This window comes from Chionomys nivalis, chromosome 3, assembly GCF_950005125.1.
Source record: "Chionomys nivalis chromosome 3, mChiNiv1.1, whole genome shotgun sequence".
Classification (NCBI taxonomy): Eukaryota; Metazoa; Chordata; class Mammalia; order Rodentia; family Cricetidae; genus Chionomys; species Chionomys nivalis.
Window position 1 is genome coordinate 45,706,265 of NC_080088.1, and position 23,283 is coordinate 45,729,547.

General features: G+C 38.4%; 1 protein-coding gene across 8 annotated transcripts in view; it reads left to right on the forward strand.

The window, feature by feature from the left end:
- The window catches only part of Zbtb20 (zinc finger and BTB domain containing 20), a 795,981-nt gene that overhangs the window by 431,690 nt on the left and 341,008 nt on the right, over positions 1-23,283 (forward strand). For all 8 annotated transcript variants that reach the window (XM_057764033.1, XM_057764039.1, XM_057764031.1 and 5 more), the window contains one exon: positions 17,448-17,492. The gene's annotated coding sequence lies outside the window, so the exon portion shown is untranslated. The remainder of the gene's footprint in view (positions 1-17,447; positions 17,493-23,283) is intronic.

Sequence of the window (23,283 nt, forward strand, 5' to 3'; positions counted from 1 at the left end):
ATCTCCTCTGGGTAGTGGTTGTGTCTTCTGTTTCCTCACCTAAAGTGCTGTATAGCTTGTTCTCTGCCTGAATTAAACTGCTCTCATCACTTGATCTGAATACCACCCTTCACCCACCCCCTAACCTGAAACCCTGACCTAACCCTGACTCACCCTCGTTATCTCAGGAGATATACACAACATTACCCAATGTTTGGAGCCTCTACAGATAATCTCAGAGAGCTCTTGGGAAAGCATAGCCCTTTTGGAACTGTGACCTTGCAGCAATTATTACTCTGCTGGACACTGTGGGAATTTAATGTCAAGACACAGGAATTCTATTTCCCCTGACTGTGAGATTTTTAATAATCATCGTAGTCGTCATCCTCTTCACCATCATTATTGTTATTGATGTTAAGAATGTAACTCAGAACTTTTTTTGGCTCTATTGTTTAGTAAAAGTACCAGCCATCCCAAAAGCCAGGAGCGTTTTTAAACACCTGAGATCTTTCACTGGAAATGTGACACTATGAAATGCTCTTATTTCTATCTTTACTTGGGCTCTGTCTAATCCTGAAAAAGTTAATCTTTAATTAAAGAAAATGTTACTTCACATCTCCTGTGATTCCCAAGAGAGCTCCATGTCATGTACTCAATAGAAGGTCATGCCCAAATGTCCTTCTAAAACACATAACATTAATACTGAGTGTTCCACCTCATGAAGGGGAATTTGTGCTGGAATTGTCTCTAATCTAACGTTGTTCCTACAAACAGGGGATTATAGTTAGGAAGCCAGATTCAGAGAAGTTTTTGTAAATATTGGAAATCCCGAGGATCAAATTCAAATCTAGCTTTCTCTTTCAAGGCATAATCTACCTATATTAAGCCCTATAATGTAGTTGTTCCATATTTTATAGACAGGCTATATGCTCTGAAAGAGCCCAGTGAAATGTACCATTTTTGTCAAATGTCTAAAACTTGTCTTGATACTATGGATTTAATTCACAAATACAGAGCAATTATCAATATAACACATGAAGAACTTCATGTGTGGATTAGGGTAACTTCTGAGTGTCAGCTATGTAGTGTGCTGTGTAGTGTAGTGACAGCTGTGTAGTGTGCTGTGTAGTGTAGTATCAGCTGTGTAGTGTGGGTGTGCTATGTAGTGTGTGGTGTGCTGTGTAGTGTAGTGTCAGCTGTGTAGTGTGTAGTGTGCTGTGTAGTGTAGTGTGCTGTGTAGCGTGTGGTGTGCTGTGTAGTGTAGTGTGCTGTGTAGTGTAGTGTCAGCTGTGTAGTGTAGTATCAGCTGTGTAGTGTAGTGTCAGCTGTGTAGTGTGTGGTGTTCTGTGTAGTGTGTGGTGTACTGTGTAGTGTAGTGTGCTGTGTAGTGTGTGGTGTGCTGTGTAGTGTGTGGTGTGCTGTGTAGTATAGTGTGCTGTGTAGTGTGCTCCAAGGAATCTTCACCCCACATGAAATTTCCCCATACAAAGGACTGTGTCGTCAACAAAAGTGTGAAAATCTGTTTTGGAAAGGCTCACAAGTGGCTAGTCTCTGAAGGTACTTAGAAATGGGGTTGATAAGGTTTGAGTGTTTGGATTTTTTTTTTTTAACTAAATGTAGCTCCGAAGTCTTAAAAGACTCATTTGCTCTTAAACCTGTCAGTTGATGAAACTATGTAAAATACAATGTTACAATGTACTAACTTATTTTTTGCTTATTATATATAGTGTTTTATTGGAAATTGTTTGTAAACATACACTTCAGCATGAAAATAAAAATTAGTGTTTTCATTTAAAAAAAAACAGAAGGAAAGTGTGGTAAAGAGGATAATTTTGCTAACCTTAAAATAAAGTCCCATCACTTCAACTCAGCAAAGGCCACTTGACTAGAAGGTAACACTGGGGTTCTCACTCCACTTCTGTCTCTTCATAACTCCCAGCTGTCTTTAGCATAATACCTGTTTGCTCATCTCTGACATGAGTGAGAAGGAATGCATGATCTCTATTTGTCTAAGTGAATTTGACCTCAGGACGGTCAGTGAGGTGCCTTAGAGAAGGGCTTAGTCTCAAAGGCCAACAATCAAGTGTGACAGTCGGCTCTACGGCTAAGCTGTGTTTTCCCTGAGCTACTGTATTTGCATGTATATTTTTGCTCTTTGAATATTTGCCACGTGTCTGAGTATTTATGCACCTCCATTGCTACTAAAGGAAGCGCACTAGAATACATTCTTGTGGTATGTTTATATTTAACACATACACACACACATATATATACAGTATGTGTGTATATATATAAATATATGTCTGTGTGTATGAGAAACAGATGCACTGTAGGCAGATAAAGAGATAAATATAGATCCAAATAGAAGCATAAGCATATAAATATAGACGTTATATAGTGTGAAAGCAAGCAGATCAGCACCATTTCATTACTGCTTCAAGTCTTTGTAGTAAAGAGTTGAAAATCAGTTAACGAGCATTGAAATGTTTGACTGAATGACACTGACAGATCAGAAGACACAGTGTAAGGTAAGAAAATAACCTTTCTTTCAACTCTGAGGAGAAATTAGTAAGAAGCTTTATTACTTTTAATTAATTGATTTATGAAAGTTTTTAGATAGTAGGCAGTGTGGTATTTTTAATAGTACAAATATGCCACTTTTCCCACCAAAGAATGAAAAATAAGTATGAAGAGAAACCCTGCTCTAATTTTAAAGATTTAGCAGGGGTGAAACCTGGGCCCTTTTTGTCCACAGGCTTTCGCTTTCCCTTGTTCCTGGGGTTAGGCAGGTAGGTTGGTTTCCTGCTACATTATTGTTCCCAAGCCCCTCTGAAGTCTTTTAGAAAATGCTCCCAAAGGAGATATTTGAAGCACAAGGCCAGAGTCACCATTGTTAAGTTAGAGTCGTGGGGATGCTTGCAGTTGTGTTCAGTGAGTGTGTTGTGAGAGTAAAAATGGCCTTCCATCTGTTACTTTCAGATCACTGTCTGTTCTCACCAGTCAAAATAATTGGTTGTGAGTTTTTGCTCTGTTTTACTCTCCTTTATGAGGAGGATGGTGTAAGTTATTTTCAGCTGGTTCAAGTTAACTGAGTACTTTTCGCTGTCAAAAGTTATACATTGGTTATGTGTTTAAATATTATTTTAAAAAGCAGTATCTCCATTTTTCCATAAACAACATCTATTTCCCTCAGAGATCTGTCTTCTCCAGATTTGTTGTAAAAGCAGTTAAAAAGGGGTCCTAAAATCTGGGGTCCTCTGGACATGCGCAGATTCACTGCCCACTTTTCCCAGTGTCACAAAGCCGTCCTGGTAGCTGCTGCTGTATCCCCACTGTTTATTATACTGGGAAGGGGAGCAGGGTCCAGCTTTCTCCTCTTGTTACCCCTAAGTGAGGAGTTAATGTCCCCTCCTTCTCCCTCCCACTCTGATATCATATGTGAGGAACTCTCTCAGCAGAGAGCAGGAGAAAGACACAGTACAGCTGCAGAATGCATAGTGCTCCTCCAGAGCATTATCCTTCGCTTCTGTTTGCTTGGACCTGTTTCCTGCATAAGTTCTTCATTTAATTATGGTTTTAGAAATATTTTTCTAAAAACATATCCAAAGGTCCTGAAAAGCACTCATCCCCAGCATGCGTGTGCGTGTGTGCGCACACATGCATGCATACACACCACACACACACACACACACACCACAAATTCTTGTAAGTGTAAGCCCCAAAATTCTACATTGTGGGGATAAAGTAGATATATTTTCCATTTCATACATAATTTTAAAGAATGCTTTATATTATAATGTAAACAAACTCTACAGTGCTTCAGATTACAGTCTTTTAGAATGTTTCTCTTTGTGACTTGATAAGCTGTAATGTTATCTTAAAACAGTAATTATTTGTAAAGAAAACATTGGGGCTGGAGATATGGTTCAGTGACTGAAAGCTTGCACTCCTCTTCCAGATGACCTGAGCTCAGTGCTTAGTATAGACAGCTCTGGCATCTTTGGGCACCTGAACTCATGTTCACATACCAATACATGATCACACAAGTATACAAAATTAAAAATAGGAACTTGAGAGATCGCTCAGGGGTTAAAAGCATTTACTATTCTTGAAGAGGACAAAAGTTTGGTTCCTGGCACGCACGTGATAGCTCACAATCTTCTATAACTCTACTTCTGGGATCTAGCACCCTCTTCTTGCTTCTGTGAGTTCCTGTTTGCACATCATGTACAAAATCTCACATAGGCTCATAAACATACACATGATGAAAAGTAAATAACCTTTAAAGATAAAAATGAATCTTTTTAAAAAGAAATTAAAAACATATAAAAGATTATATCCACATAAAAGATGCAGTAAAGACTGAGAAGGAGTTATTTATTAAAAGAACTGCACACACAGCCACACTAAAGCTATGTCTGGCCTCTTCTGCCTGACAAATATATTAATATTTAAATTGTGAGGGAAGCTTGGATGCATACTCTCTTCTTATTTTTCATTTGTTTCCTTTTCTACTGGATTAATGTTTGTAATGTGTATCTTTCATTAATTATTTTATATCAGTTGCCAGAAATTTTGGCAAGATGGAAAGTAATTGTATACATATATGGAAATGCTAATATTGTACTAATCATCTGATTATTTATGTATTGTATTTTTAAAACTCTCATTTAGTATAAATCCTTAACTGAAAATTTTTTTTTAATTTTTTTTAACTTTTTTTTATTGAAAAAAAAAATTTCCGCTTCCTCCCCGCCTCCCATTTTCCTCCCCCTCCTCTCTACTTTCTCCCCCTCCCCCCACTCCTCTTCTCCTACCTCTCCAGTCCCAAGAGCAGTCAGGGTTCCCTGCCCTGTGGAAAGTCCAAGGTCCTCCCCCCCTCCATCCAGGTCTAGGAAGGTGAACATCCAAACTGTCTAGGCTCCCACAAAGCCAGAACATGAAGTAGGATCAAAACCCATTGCCATTGTCCTTGGCCTCTCCTCAGCTCTCATTGTCCGCCATGTTCAGAGAGTCCGGTTTTATCCCATGCTTTTTCAGTCACAGTCCAGCTGGCCTTGGTGAGTTCCCAATAGATCGGCCCCACTGTCTCAGTGGGTGGGTGCACCCCTCGTGGTCCTGACTTCCTTGTTCATGTTCTCCCTCCCTCTGCTCCTCATTAGGACCTTGGGAGCTCAGTCCGGTGCTCCAGTGTGGGTCTCTGTCTCTATCTCCATCCATAGCTAGATGAAGGTTCTATGATGATATGCAAGATATTCATCAGTATGGCTATAGGATAGGTTCATTTCAGGTTCCCTATCCTCAGGTGCCCAAGGAACTAACTGGGGACATTGCCCTGGGTACCTGGTAGCCACTCCAAGTTCAAGTCTCTTGCCAACCCTTAGGTGGCTCCCTTAACTAAGATATGAGCTTCCCTGCTCCCCTATCCAACCTTCCTTTATCCCCAATCATCCCGTTTCCCCCAGTTCCCCTCATCCTCTCCTTCACACTTTTCTCTCCCCATCTCCCCTCACCCCCATCCCATCCCACCCCCAAGATTCCAATTTTTTGCCCGGCAATCTTGTCTATTTCCCATAGCCAGGAGGATAACTATATGTTTTTCCTTGGGTTTACCCTCTTGTTTAGCTTCTTTAGGATCACAAATTATAGACTCAGTGGCCCCTATCCATGGCTAGAAACCAATTATGAGTGAGTACATCCCATGATCTTCTTTTGGGGTCTGGGTTACCTCACTCAGGATAGTGTTTTCTATTTCCATCCATTTGCATGCAAAATTCAAGAAGTCATTGTTTTTTACCGCAGAGTAGTACTCTAATGTGTATATATTCCACATTTTCTTCATCCATTCTTCCATTGAAGGACATCTAGGTTTTTTCCAGGTTCTGGCTATTACAAATAATGCTGCTATGAACATAGTTGAACAAATGCTTTTGTCATATGATAGGGCATCTCTTGGGTATATTCCCAAGAGTGGTATTGCTGGGTCCAGGGGTAGGTTGATTCCAATTTTTCTGAGAAACCGCCACACTGATTTCCAAAGTGGTTGCACAAGTTTGCAGTCCCACCAGCAATGGATGAGGGTACCCCTTTCTCCACAACCTCTCCAGCAAAGGCTATCCTTGGTGTTTTTGATTTTAGCCATTCTGACAGGTGTAAGATGAAAATTTTAAGATAGTAAAAAGCTTGATCTGATTTATTGAATCATATGAAAATGTGTAATCATTTTCTAAGACAGTGATCATCTCTATCATACCAATTGCATACCAATCACATACCAGTTGCATAAATATGGATTCATTAAGACTCAGAGTCAAGCAAGAACTTACCTTTTGGGGGGATCATTCATTTCCCACCTCTTACTTGGAGCATAAATGAGTTGGCTTTTATCGTTAACGAGAAAGAATTTTTGTTTAGATGGCTTTATATTCTGCTAATGATTCATCGTGGTGTATGTGTCTGTAGTGTGTAAATCCAGTTCAGGACTCCAAGATATTTTATGCTATTTGTGGCTATCGTGAAGTGTGATGCTTCTCTGATTTCCCTCTCCGCTTCCTTATCCTTTATGTATAGGAGGGCAACTGATTTTTTGGAGTTGATCTTGTATCCTGCCACGCTACTAAAGGTGTTAATCAGCTGTAGGAGTTCTTTGCTGGAGTTTTTGGGGTCGCTTATGTACACTATCATATCGTCTGCAAATAATGAAAGTTTAACTTCTTCCTTTCCAATTTGAATCCCTTTGATCCCCTTATGTTGTCTTATTGCTATCGTTAGAATTTCAAGCACTATATTAAAGAGGTACACTTTACAATATTTTGATTACCTCTGCCCCCTTAGATAGAATAATAACAACTCTATAACTAGATTGCTTGCTAATTTGTAAGTCTTTGGCCAGTGCTAATTCAAAGTAGGGTAATATTAAATGAAATAACAGAAATGAAGTATGTAGAATCTGCTCAGTGTGTTAATTGCTTTTCTGTTAACTTCAGTAAAACACCATGACCAAGGCAACTTACAGAAGAGTTTGTTTGTCTCATGGTTCTAGAGGGTTAGAGTCCATAATTGTGGGGATAGCATGGCTGTATGTGGCAGGCATGGCGGCAGAAACAAGAAACTAAAGCTCATATCTTGAAACACAAGCCCAAAATGGAGAAAGCAAACTGGTAGTAGGCAAGACTTTTAATCGCACAGTCCGCCTCCAGTGATGTGCTTCCTCAAACAAGACCATATCTCCTAAATTTCCCCAAACAGTGATACCTGCTGAAGACCAAAGTATTTGAATGTCTGAGGCTATGAAGTGTATTTCTCATTCAAAACCACTACACCCAGTAAATCCTAGTTTCCTTGGGCCTTGTGAATTGAATGGATAACTACATTTTTTCTCTCTATCCTTCAACACTGTTATGACTTGGGAGACAATGTTAGGAAAACAAGAGCATGGGAATATTTTAATTATCATCTTATGCCCACTCTGAGAAGAGATCTGAGGAAATCATCAGAAATTCTTTTCTGTGATTGTAACCACAAAACAGAGTTAGCCAACAGAAGTGGGACACAATGCTGCTGAGCTCCTCTTCACAATAAATGAAGCGATCTACATTAACCCTCTTCAGTTACTAGGCAACCCCTCTATTCCTCATCCATGTATTAGGTTAACAGCCTTTATTCCACAGTAGATGTTGTGCACCTTGGTTCCTGGAGATTAACGATGTTGATTATGAACTACCCTTATTAAGAAAACTTGTGAAATTGGAATAATAATGACATTGAGATGACTTAATAGTTGATGTATTTTTAGGGAATAAGAAGGAAAAAATAATTTCCCACTGTAAGGTATTCGAACTGCATTTCAGCCTAGAATTAATCATCACAGCTGAATTATAAATCCCATAAGAGTAAGGTTCATAATGGAAACAATGACACAGCCTTAATTACAGGATTCTGGCAGCCATACCGTTAATATCCAGAGACCTCCATCTCCTGTCCAAATTTCCTTTTCACCTTCTTAGACTTCATTTGCTGTGTAACTGGAATTTCATATGCATTTTCCCAGCTTCTCTAGGAATTGTGAGAATTTGACCTGAATCAAATTGAGCTACGTTGAGCTACTGGGATTTCTCTGGACCTCTTCTCTTTGTGTGTTAATCAGTCTCGATATGTACATCGCTGGCATGGAAAGAACTTAAAGGGGAGCGGAAAAAGGCAGCCTGGCATTGTAGAAAATCGATGGTTTAGAGATCAAGATGCTTTGCTTTCCATCTTTGATGAGATACTTTATGCAGGCCTCAGTGTCCACATTGACAATCTGAGGTCAGACAGTGGTAACATTCAAGAGGGAAGCCTGCTGGTTGTTGATTACCCTTGGTGCCTACTAGCTTGCAGCACTTCTTAAAAATTTTAAGTTTTTGCACAAGACTTATTTATATATTGTTAAATTTATAGTTTTTTCTTCATGCTTTTCTTTAGAATTTCAGAGTATTTCAGAGCTTTTTAGCAAAAAAAAATGACTTCTATATGAGAAAAGAATAAAGAGAAAGTGACTAAACAAAGTAAGAGAAGAGGGAAAACTGAAGTCAGGAGAGATCTAGCCGCTAGACGCAGAGGCTAGTAAACAGGGTCTATTCAAAGATTAAAATAATAAGAGCAGGACTGAGAAGGAAAGGAAAGTAACAGTTTCAACAGTAGCCTCACGTTTAAGGTTAAGGTTAAAAATAAGTGTGAGGTGAACATTTTACATAATGTAGGGACTTTGTGTCACGTAAAAAAATCTTTGAAATCATCCTCTTTGGCACTGAAAATAAGCTTCAGTTTATACACTTTGATTTACTCTGGGAGATTGAAAAACTACGTGTGAGCTTTAGATACTAGGTCTAGGTCTGTCTCAAATAAATGTTCCTCAGAAAAATTAATCTCGAGCCTTCGAATCTTCATCTATAAATGAAGCTGAAAGGCAAGTACTCATCTGCTCTCCAGATCCACAAACTGAACCATACAGAATATGCCATTGGCACAGACTCAGCTACTCCTTGGAAAATTTGTTGAATTTATTTACATTAAAGGGATGGTGAAAGTCACAAAAATAGTTTTGGAAGTTCTGACTTAAGGTTGCACCGAGAGTTCTCGAGAGCTGACAGGATGATGGCCCCCTGCTTCAAAAGCAGCATGGCTACCATTTCTCCAGATGCTTTTAGTCGAGTCTTCAACTGCAGTTTTGGAGAATTGCAGCTGTATTTTCTTTCCTAAAGGTCTTATTCTCCAATTAACTGCGAGATTGCATTTCTGTCTTCCTAATCCAGAATTTATTTTTCTCATAAAACTCCTGTTTAACCAAGAAAATGAAAATCAGTATATTCTTGGTTGCCCTTCTGTTAATTTAAATTTGCATAACCTAATCAAAACTCAACCTGCTTTGCCCTTCAACAAAAAGCCATATTCTCTTCTGTTACTAAGTGGCTACATTCTTTTCAGTATTTTTTGAAAGATGAATTATGTTGATATCCCATGACTTTTCCTTTAGAATATGTCCATGAAAATTAAAATGGACTTTTTTGTGCCCAGGAGTGAATTGAAAAACTAGACTGAAAGAACAGGTGGAAAACGAACACAAAACTTTGCTGATGTTATAAGTATTATAATTTTTGTAAAGCCTTTTTTGTAATAAATTGGAACTGAGGTCAACTGACCCCAAGCTAACTGCCTGCTATTTTCTTTACATCATTATTTTGCCTGTAATTAAAGGATACAGTAATATAGGCTAAGATTTCATAGAAAACATTGAAATGTACTTTTAAGACTTTTCTATGTTCTTTTCCTACAGAAACGTTTCTTCCATAATCATTTTATTGTTTCAATAAATACTTGCTAAGCCCAGAGATGGGGTTAATGTATTAGGTACTAGATATACAACTGTGTGCTCTTGCCTCTTGTCCTCGGGATATCTGATGACAGGACACAGTGGGTGTTCGTTTGACCGTGGGAAAAGGGATGACAGTAGGATAAGCAGAGATGTTCCAGCTCTTCTTTTCCTCTGATAACTGTGACTTTCCTAGTTCCCACTTAAAAACATGTCCAGGAAACAAGGCCCTGCTCATCTATGTAACCTGTGCTTAGTCGAGAGAAAGAGCATCTGTTTCTCTCTCTGCCCTTCTTACCCTAGTGGTTACCTCAGCAGAGCCCCGAGTGTCGGACAGTCCTGTACCTACAGGAAGAGTGAGAACCACGGGCACTCCTGAGTATCTAGCATGGGAAGCACTGAGCAATGTGAGGGATGGAAAAGGCCTTTTCCTTATGATCCAAAGTTAAATGGTCTCTGTACACACACTGTAAGGAATTATTCCAATTTATTCTGCAACTGTTGTGCATGAGTTTGGGTTCTTCCTCACTTTGGCTATTTGCTTTTTATTTGAGGATATTCTGTTAAACCAAATAACCTGTGGAATATCACCTTTCAAAACTGTATGTGGCCTCTTAAAGGATTTTTAAAGAATTGGGGAAAACAGAAATTATCTTTGTTCTAACAGTAAGCCCATGAATCTTCCAAAGAATGTTTGTAACAAGAAAAACTAGTGGGCCCTCGCAGTAGTTATCACAGACACAGATTCAGAAATGCATCTGGAGGTGGCAAACTGCTACAGATGGAGAAGTTTTGTCAGTTCAGTGAGACTGCTTTCAGTAAATTGAAACATTCGTACTTTCAAACATTGACGTACGGTAAACCTCGTTAGAAATAGCATTGGGATACCAGGCTTGCTTTCAGGGTCACCAGCTCGACACATTTTCCTGAGACCTGAACAATAGCTGAAAGTCAGAGCCAAGGGAAATGAGGCGGGGGGGGGGGGGGGGGGGGGAGGACAACCCTCATCTCAGATCTCAGGCATTAGGATTGCTTCTCTAAGTACTTTCAGACATTTCTTCTGGCCCTCTTTCCCCCATTGCCTTGTCCTCCACCTTCGCTTCTTACTCCTTCCCCTTCGTGCTCTTTTGTTTTTGAATTCTTTCTGAATTCATTAGGTGTCATGGAGTAACTCAATAGTAAGCGTTAACCGCCCACTCTGTACTCAGTTACGCAACATCGCGTAAGTGGTACACAGACAGAAAGGGAAAAGCACACACAGCTTTACATTCAAACATTCTCACAGAATCTTACTTTTCCACAGCCAAAAAGGAAGTAACAGATGGGGAAACTTACAGTTTTTTTCCCCTTTTCCCAGACTGTTTAGAAAGGAGTTAGTTAACATCCATGGCCATTTCTAGTTACCCTAGGCTTCAGCAACATCCCATAATTGTCACAGCCATAACTGGCCTTAAAACCAGATTTTGTGAATTTCAGTGATGTATTGGAGTTTCCAGGTAATGTAAAACTAAAGTTATTCTAAGACAATTTTACTTATTTAATGAAGAAAATTAATTGTAAAGTGGAGATAAGGAAAATCACTGTGAGCTTACATGTGTTTCCACTTGCAAAGTATTCTGGTATAGTATTTATGTAAAAACAACCCAGTAAACTCCTGTTTATCTTCCTTTTTAACTGTAAGTCTCTAACCTTTTTCTCATAACATTCAAACCCCAAAGTCTCAATAAAAGCAAATATCTAGATGCTACAATAGGATTAATTCACACTCCCTGTAGACTTCCTCCTCTAAATGACAGTTCTATGTATGAATCTTAGCTTCTGGAATTCTCATTTAGTACCCCGTGCCACACTGGGCTCCTTGGAAAACCTTCAGATTCATTGCATCACCTTCCTTTAAGTCTCTAGTATTTAAGAGATTCTCTCTCCCCGTCCCCTCTCTCCTCTCTCTCCTCCTCTATGCGTGTGATTCTCTCTTCTCGCTGTTTTCCCCTTTCTTCTCTCCTCTTCTGTCTCTTGTTCTTCCCCCTTTCCTCTCCTCTCTTTCTTACTCTTCTCTATCCTCTTCTCTGGTCTCTTTGTATCTATGTACCTCTTTCCCTTACCTCTCTCATTCACTTTGAAGAACACTGTTTTCCAGCTTAAATGGAAACACAGTGGTGTTTATATGTACTTTATCAGACTTTTTTCTATCCTGAAATATTTTGTTTTATTTACCCTAATGAGTTCTCTGGGAACCAGGCATTTCTGTCTGATAAGGATGGTGGAGAGAATTGAGAGTTTTAGTCTTCCTTTTTAGTGACTGACCATCCATGCTTATAAAAAGGATATAAAGTGATAGGGAGGGCAACACTGGACACTGTAGAGATATCTTAAACCATCTGGTAGACTGTGCTAGTTCTCTCTGAATCAAGTGAAGGTTGGTGGAAGCTGAGTGGGAAAGAGAAGCCATGGTCTTTACAATACAAACACAAACTGTTGAAGAATTGGGCTTTTCATATTTTTAATCAGTATCCTACTTTTAGTGCACGCTTTCTTTCTGGATGTTATAGCTGTGATGTAGCAATGAGTTTGGTTTATTAAAGATCTGAGACATATTTTTCCTTTATTATTGTGAGTTTTTTTAAATCCATACTGTGTCATGAAGTGTGCTTTTTCTTGATTATTGTGTTTTATTTTTTAATTCATACTGTGCCAAAATTTATGCATTTTCTTATAGGTTAGCTTATAATTTAAAATTCCTTTGTAAGGAAAACTGGAGCATGCAAAGATAAAAATCAAAGCAAGCATATTTTGCCTGGTTTTTCAGGTTTCATTATGTAAGTATGGGGATTTTTATTGTAACAATTGAATGATCAAGATTATTGGCATTATTGTATTTCTGCATTTCATTTATTATTGCATAGGGTTTGTTTTTTTAAAATGAGTCGTGACTAAACTAGTAAATATCTTAAACAATATTATATATACATTTCCTTCCAACTCTTTTTCTTCTGTACAGTATCTGTAGCTCAGTGAACTGCTTATGGAAAAATATTGACATGAAAATTGGTCAGAACAGTATAGTGTTTAGCCAGAAAATTATATTCACACATATTTTTCCACATACCCTTCTAAGTCTATTATAGCTGATCTTGAATTCCAATATGTAATTATGCATATTTGTACCACATTATAAAAAATATCCAACCTTATTTCTATTTGTTGCTGTTGGCAGAAGTGACAGTAATGTTGCAAGAGCCTCATCCATTAACTTAGCTGTCCAAGCAGAAATACTTCCGTTGTGCCTGGGACACAGAGCAGCTTCATAAGTATTTTCTGATGTCAGAAAAACATAAAATACATTCCTTAGAATTCAAGTTTTGCATAATTAATAATCCATAACCAATGTATTAATCTATATATAGGAATTTATTTGGAATACCCTAATTTTCAAATGAATTTTTAAAAACTGAAAAACCAGAACACTTAAGGGAGTCAGCATTTCTCCATTATCAAAAACAGTTGCAGACATCTGGTTAGGTGGAAGGAGGCAGAAGGAAAGACCTAACATTTTCCTACCATCTTGTGTCAGATAGCTTCCATATATATCCATCTTGATGGGTTTTCACACTCTGAACCCTAGGTAGTCAGGAATGGATTTGAAAGTTCACTTTATGGCAAGCAAGTCTTCTCAGGCCGCCCTGTCAGCTGTCATCACAGTGCTGGGAATACAGAGGCTATGTGTACTTTCTCATTTGTAATGCTGGATCCTCGTGGGGGCAAGGCTGCCAAACTTAAACTTTCTCTCCCTGTGCCATGCAAAGCAGAAGAGAGTTTTGACTTGTTTTGTGATATCTCTTAAATCTACACAACCCTTTCAACTCCATTTCTCTTCTCACTGTTAGATACTTTCTAATTTTTGAACAAGATCCTCTGTCACCAGCAGCTCTTCAGACAGTACATTTACCTCGTTGTTCCTTGTGCAAAGTAGCAGCTTTGTAAATACTTGTTTTGGTGCACTGGGGAGAGACTCACTGACTGTCCCACAGCACTGCTCAGGCAAGAAAAGGCTGACAAGAAGCTGGAAATGGAGCCTCGGTTCTAGCATTGAGACATCATCATAGGTAATAAGGAAGTCCTTATTGCCCACTCTTAACTCTTTATTGGCACTGTAATCTAACCAACTGAGCTGACTGGCTGGTTGCTGTCATTCTTTATAAAAGCATCAAATCTCAGAAGGCAGTTTTACATCTCTCCTAACTTCCTTTCAGTGGTCATTGTTGCATAGACTCATTTAAAAAACTAATTTTTGTCAAGCTACCTTGGTGATCTTCATATGCTTAAGTGTTAAATATTTAATGTTTTGGCTTTTAAATATACTCTACCACAATTTCCCTTGAATTCTGGCTTTTCTTATGTCTTCTGAATAATTACTTTTGTTTTCCTTTATATATGTAAGTCCTTTCATATGAAGGGACTCTGTCAGGTAAACTTTCATTGCTTGTGGCTTGACAAATTTCAGGTCTTTCTGAGTCATGTTTGGAGTAGTTTAGTTATGTTATGTCTTCCTTCGGCTGTCATTATGGTACTTAGTAGGTAGGGTGACCTCTGGGAAAACCACCTGTGACTTCTGAATTCTTAAGGCAACTGATAAGCAAAACCATGTGGAAGTATGAAGAGAAGCCTACTGTTGGACAAGCAGTTCCTAAAATGTAGATTATATAGCACTTGAGACTTACCTGCATGCTCCATGGTTGAAGATGTTTAAATGTTGATTTGCATTCTATGATTTTATAACTTAATATAAAAGTTTTAAAGCTTTCACTTCAAATTTGTGCTTATCTTACCTGGCTTGGAATTGAAAACCATACATTAATTCATAGTCATGAAGGAGCACATGACCAGTAATCCGCCCGCAAAGGCATGAGTGTATGGTCCATCGCTCATTTTCTCATCCCTGCCACAAGCATTGAGAACATGAGGAACAAGCACCAAAGCAAGGAAAGACTAATTTGCTTTTATTTATAAAATGTTTTTTCTTTTATTCTTCCTGTATACATTACATCTCTCCAATCCTTCCAGGCCCTCCTCCTACCTCCCCTCTCTCCCAGATCCACTCCTCCTTCTCTGTTTCCCTTTATAAAAAAAGAGCAGGATTCCCAGGGATGTCCATGGAACATGGCCTAACAAATTACAGTAGTGCTAGGCATAAACCTTCATACCAAGGCTGGACTAGGCAACCCAATAAGAGGAAAAAGGTCCCAAACCCAGGCAAAAGAGTCAGAGACATTCACTCCCACTCCCAATATCGGGAGACCCACAAGAACATCAAGCTACACAACCATAACATATATGCAGAGGACTTAGCTCAGACCCATACAGGGCTTATTTTTCCTCTTCAGTCTCTGTGAATTCCTTTGAGTCCCACTTAGTTGATTCTATGGGCCATGTTCTCCTGGTGTTCTCCACACTTCTGACTCCTACAATCCTTCCTCCTCTTCTTCCATGGGTTCCCCGAGCTCTGCCCAATGTTTGGCTGTGAGTCTCTGCATCTGCTCCCATTTCTTGCTCAATGAAGCCTCTCTGATGATGATTGTACTAAGCACCAAACTATGAGTATAGCAGAATATCATTAGAAATCATTGCATTGACTTTTTGTTTGCTTGTTCGTTTCTCAGTCATGTTTGGTTCTATCCTGTGTTTCTGGGTTGTCCTGCCTCTGGTTCCTGGCCATCCATGAAGTATTAGGTGTAGGCTTCCTTTCATGTCTTGGGGCTCAAGTTGGAGAAATCATTGTTTGACTACTCTCACAAGTTCTTTGCTACCATTACCCCATCTTGCAGGCAGGACAGATTGTAAGTAGAAAGTTTAGTGGTTCAGTTGCTGTCCCGTCCCACTGATAGGAGCCTTGCTTGGTTATAGATGGCCAGTTCAGGCTCCTTATCACCCGATACTAGCAGACTTCACTAGGGTCACTCCCTTAGATTCTAGGAATTTCCACTGCACTTCTACATCGTTCCCAAATGCCCCCCAATTTCAGTCATCTCTTCCAGTACTCTCTTCCTTCATCCCTTCCACCCCATAACTAATCCCCCCTGTTTTCATCTCACCTGCCCCTAGTCCACCTGAAAAATCTATTCTAAATTTTCCCTTTCCAAGGAGATCCTTGCATCCCCTGGCTTGAGTCTTCCTTGTTACTTAACCTCTCTAGGTCTATGGTGTGTAGCAGGATTATCCTTTACTTAACAGCTAATGTCCACTTCTAAGTGAGTATATACCATGTTTGTCTTTCTACATCTGGGTTAACTTACTCAGGATGATGTCAGGAACTTTTCTAGTTCCATCCATTTGCCTGCAAATTTCATAATGTAATTTTTTAACAGCTAAGTAATACTCCACTGTGTAAATGTACCACCTTTTATTTATCTATTCTTCAGTTAAGGGACATCTAGGTTGTTTCCAGTTTCTGGCTATTTTGAATAAAACTGCTATGAACATCACTGAGCAGGTTTCCTTGTGGTAGGATGGGACATCGTTTGGGTATATGCCCAGGAGTGTTATAGTTGAGTCTTGAGGTAAATCAATGCCCAATTTTCTGAGGAACTACCATATGGATTTCCATAGTGGCTGTACAAGATTTCACTCCTACCAGCTGTGGAGGACTGTTCCCCCTCCTCCACATCCTCACCAGCATTAGCTGTCACTTGTATTTTTGATCTTAGCCAATCTGACAGGTGTAAGATGGAATTTCAGAGTAGTTTTGATTTGTATTTCCCTGATGGCTATGAATGTTGAACATCTTTTTAAGTGTTTCTCAGCCAGTTGAGCTTCCTCTGTTAAGAATTCTCTGTTTACATCTGTACGCTACTTTCTAATTGGATTATTTGGTTTGTTGATGCCTAGTCTATAAAATGCTTAATGAAAAGTACAGTAAAATTCAAAGAGAATTGCAAATTCTTGTGGTTCACAATAGTTCGATTATTTTTATGCAGACCACAATAATTAACTATGAACTTAACTTTCTCAACACGGTATTGTACAAAGGGTTAGCAGACCTTCATTCACTGACTGCCTCTAGTTAGTAATCATCAAGTTAAAAACATCCAGGCACTCAACAAGTCACTTGTGATCGAGACATAATTTTGCTTTTATTCCCAAATGAAGTAATCTCTACTCTCTGTAAAATATCACCAACCTGGGTCCCAGAAGAGTGACACATGTATTATTTTGTGATCGCCATGTTTGTCATATGTTAAGATATGTACCAAGATTTACAGCATCCTTTTCCAGAAGAGTGACACATGTATTATTTTGTGTGATCGCCATGTTTGTCATGTGTTAAGATATGTACCAACATTTACAGCATCCTTTTCCAGAAGAGTGAGACATGTATTATTTTGTGTGATCACCATGTTTGTCATGTGTTAAGATATGTACCAACATTTACAGCATCCTTTTCCAGAAGAGTGAGACATATATTATTTTGTGTGATCGCCATGTTTGTCATGTGTTAAGATATGTACCAACATTTACAGCATCCTTTTCCAGAAGAGTGAGACATGTATTATTTTGTGTGATCACCATGTTTGTCATGTGTTAAGATACGTACCAACATTTACAGCATCCTTTTCCATTTCAGACTTCTACCATCAACAATTGAATATTTCACCAAGATTGCTGCCTGGTGAGTGAACTTTCATTGTCTCTCAATTGCTGTCCAAAATATTGAAGTCCAAAAAAAATAAAATGTATTCATACCAAATTTTCCAACTTCAAACTAACAAAAAGTAAATATACAGGCTGTAGTGAGTTTACCACTACAAGAATTAAATTTGAACAGAATGTATTTAGAAATTGGTAAAATATAGAGGAATACAAGTCCATTATCACAGTATTGGTAAACATTTTGAATTACTTTGGCAGGCATGGATGGAAGTATTGAGATGACTTGTTTAGAAGTTTTTCCAGAGAAATTTTTTCTAGCCATGAGGTGAAGTTAGCCACTGATGTCTCCTATGGAGAATGCAATAATTTGGCATTAAGAAAATACACAGAAAATCTTTCAAAAACATTTTATTTTTCTTTGAACTTCTGATTTGTATTTTAATATTCTGTAAGACTGAAATGTATTTTCTTCTTTTGAATCTTAAAAGCAAATATAGCCACTCTTGGATCTATCCGTGGAAAGAAAGGGGAAAGACTCGTTGGTATACGAGTAAACAAGTCCAACTCTAGTGATAAATGGTGCAGATCAGAGCTCCATGTATATATAGGCTTAAAATTTGGCTCTGTCTTCTGGTGAGACTGTAAAATTTCTAAAAGGGTAGCGTTGTGTCCTCTGCACAGTCATGGTAGTAGGTGTCTAAAGGAGAGCATGGCAGGACAAAGGGTACGGTTGCAGGTCCTCATCAAGTCAGAGCCCTGGGAGGGCTGAGTTTGCTGGAGGATGGCCGCAGTGAAATGCACGGACAAAGGATTACCGCCTTGCCTGGCATCCCACCCTTCTGCCTGGCTCTCTAGCCTATTTAGTCATGAACGGCATAGTCACCCAAACCTTTAAAAGTCACACTCTTGAGTTCACTTTACATGAATGGGAACAAAAATGAAGAAAATTATCTCTTGGGGTGATAAAGATAGCTTTCTAGTGGGAACTTTCCATGTCCCTTGCACATAATCCATAGTTGTCACTCTGTTGTTTCTAATTCTGTTGCCCCTCTATCTCTGTCCCTGAGTGTATCCACCTTGCCACTGAAGGCCACAGCCTTTAGGACTGTAACTCTCTCCCTCCCCCTCCCTGCTTTACTTGTTTTGCTACCCAGAATGAACCTTCATCCTATCAGTGTGAGCCTAGAGGCACAAGGGACAGGCTTACTGGAAACTCTAATTTGTTGCTCCCTTTCCGTTCATCACAAATGATGTCATCACAGAAGAGCCAGAGTTTCACACTCTGGTTAACTTGCAAAAAAAGTGGCTTCCTCCCCTATTGCTCTCCAACACAGAGAAAGTGTTTTTTGTTTTTGTGATCAGATACAATGTGTATTGATGATTTTGTGCCTTCAGGTGTATTTTACTTACAGGCAGGAAGATGTAAAATACAGGGCAGTGCTGTGTGTTTGCAGTTTCTCTGTTTTAGTAAAAGAAATCTCCTAGGGGAAGGAGAACATATCTTTCCACTAATGAATAAATATTTATTTTCATTTTAAAATGATACATGTTCATTAAAAATAATTTGGAAAAATACGTAAGACTAAAATGAAGAAAAATTAAAGTAATTATTTCTATAATTTAAATCCAACCATTAATAATTATTTGATATATTTTCTAACTCTCATTTTCCCCTGAAGACATATTTTTGAATATGCAGTACTGGGAATGTCTCTATAATTGTTGTTCCTTCTTTCAAAATTTAACTTAAGAATTTTGCATTTAGTTAGAAAGTCTTTATAGACATTTTAAATAAATTCTATTCTATAATCAAAATGCCCAACAAAATCATTGTATTTTAACTTTTTGCATCTCCATAATCTCTTGCATATGAATAGTGAGTGAATCAGTCAGTAAATAATGGATAAATGATTGAAAGTTCAAATGAAGTATATATTTTTTAAGATTATTTTGTGAAATATTTCAAATACATGAATGTAGGCAGCTTACAATAATGAACCCCCATGCCTTCATCATCTAGTTTATTCAGTGGCTTAACTCGTGGCCTAGCAGTTTTGATGGAGGAAGGTCATTGGTTAAAAAATAAAGAAACTGCTTGGCCCTCATAGGTTAGAACATAGGTGGGTGGAGTAAACAGAACAGAATGCTGGGAGGAAGAGGAAGTGAGCTAAGACGCCATTTCCTCTCCTCTCTGGGGCAGACGCCATGCTGCTGTGCTCCAGAGCAGATGCGATGAAGCTCTGACCCAGGATGGACGTAGGCTAGAATCTTCCCAGTAAGTGCACAGATTATTAAAAATGGGCTAAATTAATACGTGAGAATTAGCCAAGAAGAGGCTAGATATAATGGGCCAGGCAGTGTTTAAATGAATACAGTTTGTGTGTTGTTATTTCGGGGCATAAGCTAGCCAGGCGACCAGGAGCTGGGGCGGCAGGAACACAGCCCACAGCTCCTATTACAACACAGTTTCCCACTAGTGTCTTGTTGTTTTGAGGCAAACCTCAGATATCATGGCAGTTAACTAGTTAACTAATATTTCAGGTTCATCGGGATGCTTGTACATATTGATGTTTAAAAAGTTTCAGATAAATAGTTCTCAACATTATATGGAATACTGTTTTTCTTGTTAGTGTCTTGGCCTCATGTTTTCTAATAAGTAACCATTGATTGTAAAAAATCTTTGTAGCTTGTTTTATAACATCCTCGGGCACATCTGCAAGCCAAAGAGCAGTTTGGTTGATGAGAGACAGTTCGTACAGTTGCATAGAGTTCTGGGGCAAATGTTTTTCTTGGGGAGATTTTTCCTTTTTTCTTGCCTCAATTTTTAGATGAAAACTTGCATGGCAGACTTATGCAGATTAATTATCTACATTATTGAACATATGCATGTAATGCATACAATTATTTATCTGAAGTTAAAAAAAAAATCATCCTCTGACTACTTAGACCTCCAATCTAACTGCTTTAAGCACATACAAGATAGAGAAAAACTACTTAAACCAAACATAATACTGTTCAAACACTTATTTTTTTTAAAGCTTTTTGGACAAGTGTAAAGCATCTAATAGTTATGTGGGATTCTTAAATCTGAAAGGTGAGCTTTCATGTAATAGTATGAGTCCTGTTTTACATACACATAAAACAACTACACCCACACACACAGCTTGTGTCTGCGGGAAGAAACAAAACACTGCAGAGCAGTGCCTGTGTCAGTTGCCCCTGTGCTCCTAAGAGCACTCTAGAGAAACTTCTACAAGCCAGTTTTCCAAAGATGGACCAGATCCGCCACTAACCAGCTCTACAGATGCAGAGTGGTCTCTTGGGACTGGTCTTTCTGTAGAGAACCTATTTATGAATTTCTCCTTTCTTGCTGTCTTTGAATTTTCAGCCAGAGTCTGTTTGTTAGCTGTGTGTTTTCCAACAGGTGTTTCATACTCATCAGATATTCAGGATGTATAACTAAGTAACACACTGCCTCTGTAAAACCTAAATTTATGTGTTACTCTGGTCTATTTAATCTTAGGCACACAGTTTCCATTGGCCTCGAAAGTGAGTAGCTAGAATATTGATGTGCCTAACCCTTTGAGAAGAAATAAAAGGTTTCTCCACTACACTAAATCTCTAGTCTAGAAAAATATGATGGCTTACAATATGGACACATACAAAATATTTTCAGTCTGAGCTGCTAGGAAAAGCACATGGGAAAAAAGAAAGAAATAACACAAGCAATAAACTATACAATCCCACAGAACACCTGTAGACATTGCTTCTCTGCATGTAAACAATACAAATTCTTTTCCTCTTCCATCTCTTTTCTGAATATTGTTTTTTCTCTAATCTGGCTTGGCATCACCACCATTACAATATTAACTAAAGAACAAAAACGTACCTGGTTCCATGGCATTCAGGCAGGCATGACAAGAGAGGAACAAGCCATTGTTCCTACATTTTATAGCAGCTCACTTTCCCATCACTGCTTGAAGATAACATACTAACAGCACACAATGATCATTTACTCACATACTTTCCTTACATGAGATGCGTACTACGTGCCTATCATAAACCTGAACTATTGAAAGAGTAACCACAATTCTTTCTGGTTTGTGTATTATATCATACACCCAAGTTACCGACCAAAGCTTCACCATCATAGCAGCTGTAGTAATAATTACCACTAATAAAATGATAGTATTTTCTTCCAGAAAGAGCAGGAGAAGCCATCTCAGAAGTAACTCGGGCTTCCAACAGACCAATAGGCTCATTGCATACTGATAAAAGTTCTGCTCTCTAAAAACCTGGAAAGTAGCTGGTGTTTTTTCCTTCTGTGCAGCTATTTGGGTCTTGATAATCGGACACTGCTGTTGTATTTGTGATCTTGTATGTCACCCAGCTTCAAAACAACATTCTGAGAATAACATAGCAATCCATACTTCCTACCTCATAGTCTGAATTAAGTTCAGTATTATAGTTGAATGATTCTGCTTATTTTAAGGCAGGGCCTCCATTGTCAGTACCCTGCATCATGACAGGATTTTCATTGCAAGTCTGAAGATGCTGCTAACCACAACAAAAGGAGGTGGAAGGGTTTGTTCATATTACTAAATCTATTCCATGAACCTGCCATATTTTCTGGGAAGTCTTTATTGAAAATATATTATACAATTGTGAGCAATTGCCATGAGGACAAAAATTATGTTATTCCCTCATCAAGATAACTCCTCTGATTCTGTTTCATGTGGAAGAGAAGGGAACAATGAAGTGTCTACTAAAGGCAGATATTCAAGGAGATAATTGTATAGTCAAGTCAGTCCTTTGGAATGCTAAGGAGGAATCCTGTCTCTTCTTGACTAAGATCCCCAGTGTCAACAGGAGATTGGTTTGGAGACATCTTCCATCTGAGGACTCCTCCAAAGGGACCCTCTAGGCTCCTATGAGAACCACTGTTATGTGCTCTGCCCGCCACTGTGGAAACACTCATGATTTGTTGGGGATGTGTCATCTTGTCACTCTGTGAGTCCATTTCATGTATTTGTGGCATGGACATCTGTAACCTTTGAGAACTGAGTGTAAAGACTCTTGTAATTAATTATCTAAAGAAGTTTTAGCTCTTAACTATTTTTCTTTCTTTGTTCACACAAAAGTTGATTGGTTAATCATGTCTTTGTTTGTTTTTGTTGTTGTTGTAGTCCACAATGCTCATAAAACAAAAAAGGAGAGGCTGTTTATAAAAGAAATTACAATGGCAACCTTGTACTTTCTCCAGATGGTCTCATTTTCTCCTATTTGACTACATCAAGGCCTGCCCTCTAGAAAGTGTGTTTCAGTTTTGCTAGGGAAATAATAGAGAAAAATAAATTCATATTTATAAAATATTGTCAAATACAGCATGCTAGTTGTGTTAGAATTACAAATATCACAGTTCCATCAAACCCTTTTCTACTAACAAGTCTTCAGTATCTGGTCAGTCCTCCAAGGTAGAAGCCAGAACAAGGAAGAAACAGCAGCTACTTTTCGTGCTCTTGGAGAACAATTTTTATCACGATGAGATGGGTATATGGTGTGTTCGGAGACATGTCAGTTCTGGAGTGGTTTATCCTGCCTTCTCTGGAATATAAAAAAAAAAAAATTCACAGTTTCCTCCAATTAAATCAAAACCCCAAAGGCCAAGGGGGTCTCTAAGATTGTCTCCAAGTCATTCTTTCTATAAAATTTATTGATTTATTTGTTATTATTTCAATGAAAAATTTTGTTAAGGAAATGCGAATCATTTTTTCTGTTCCAATTCCTTTTATATATTAAATGTTATTTTA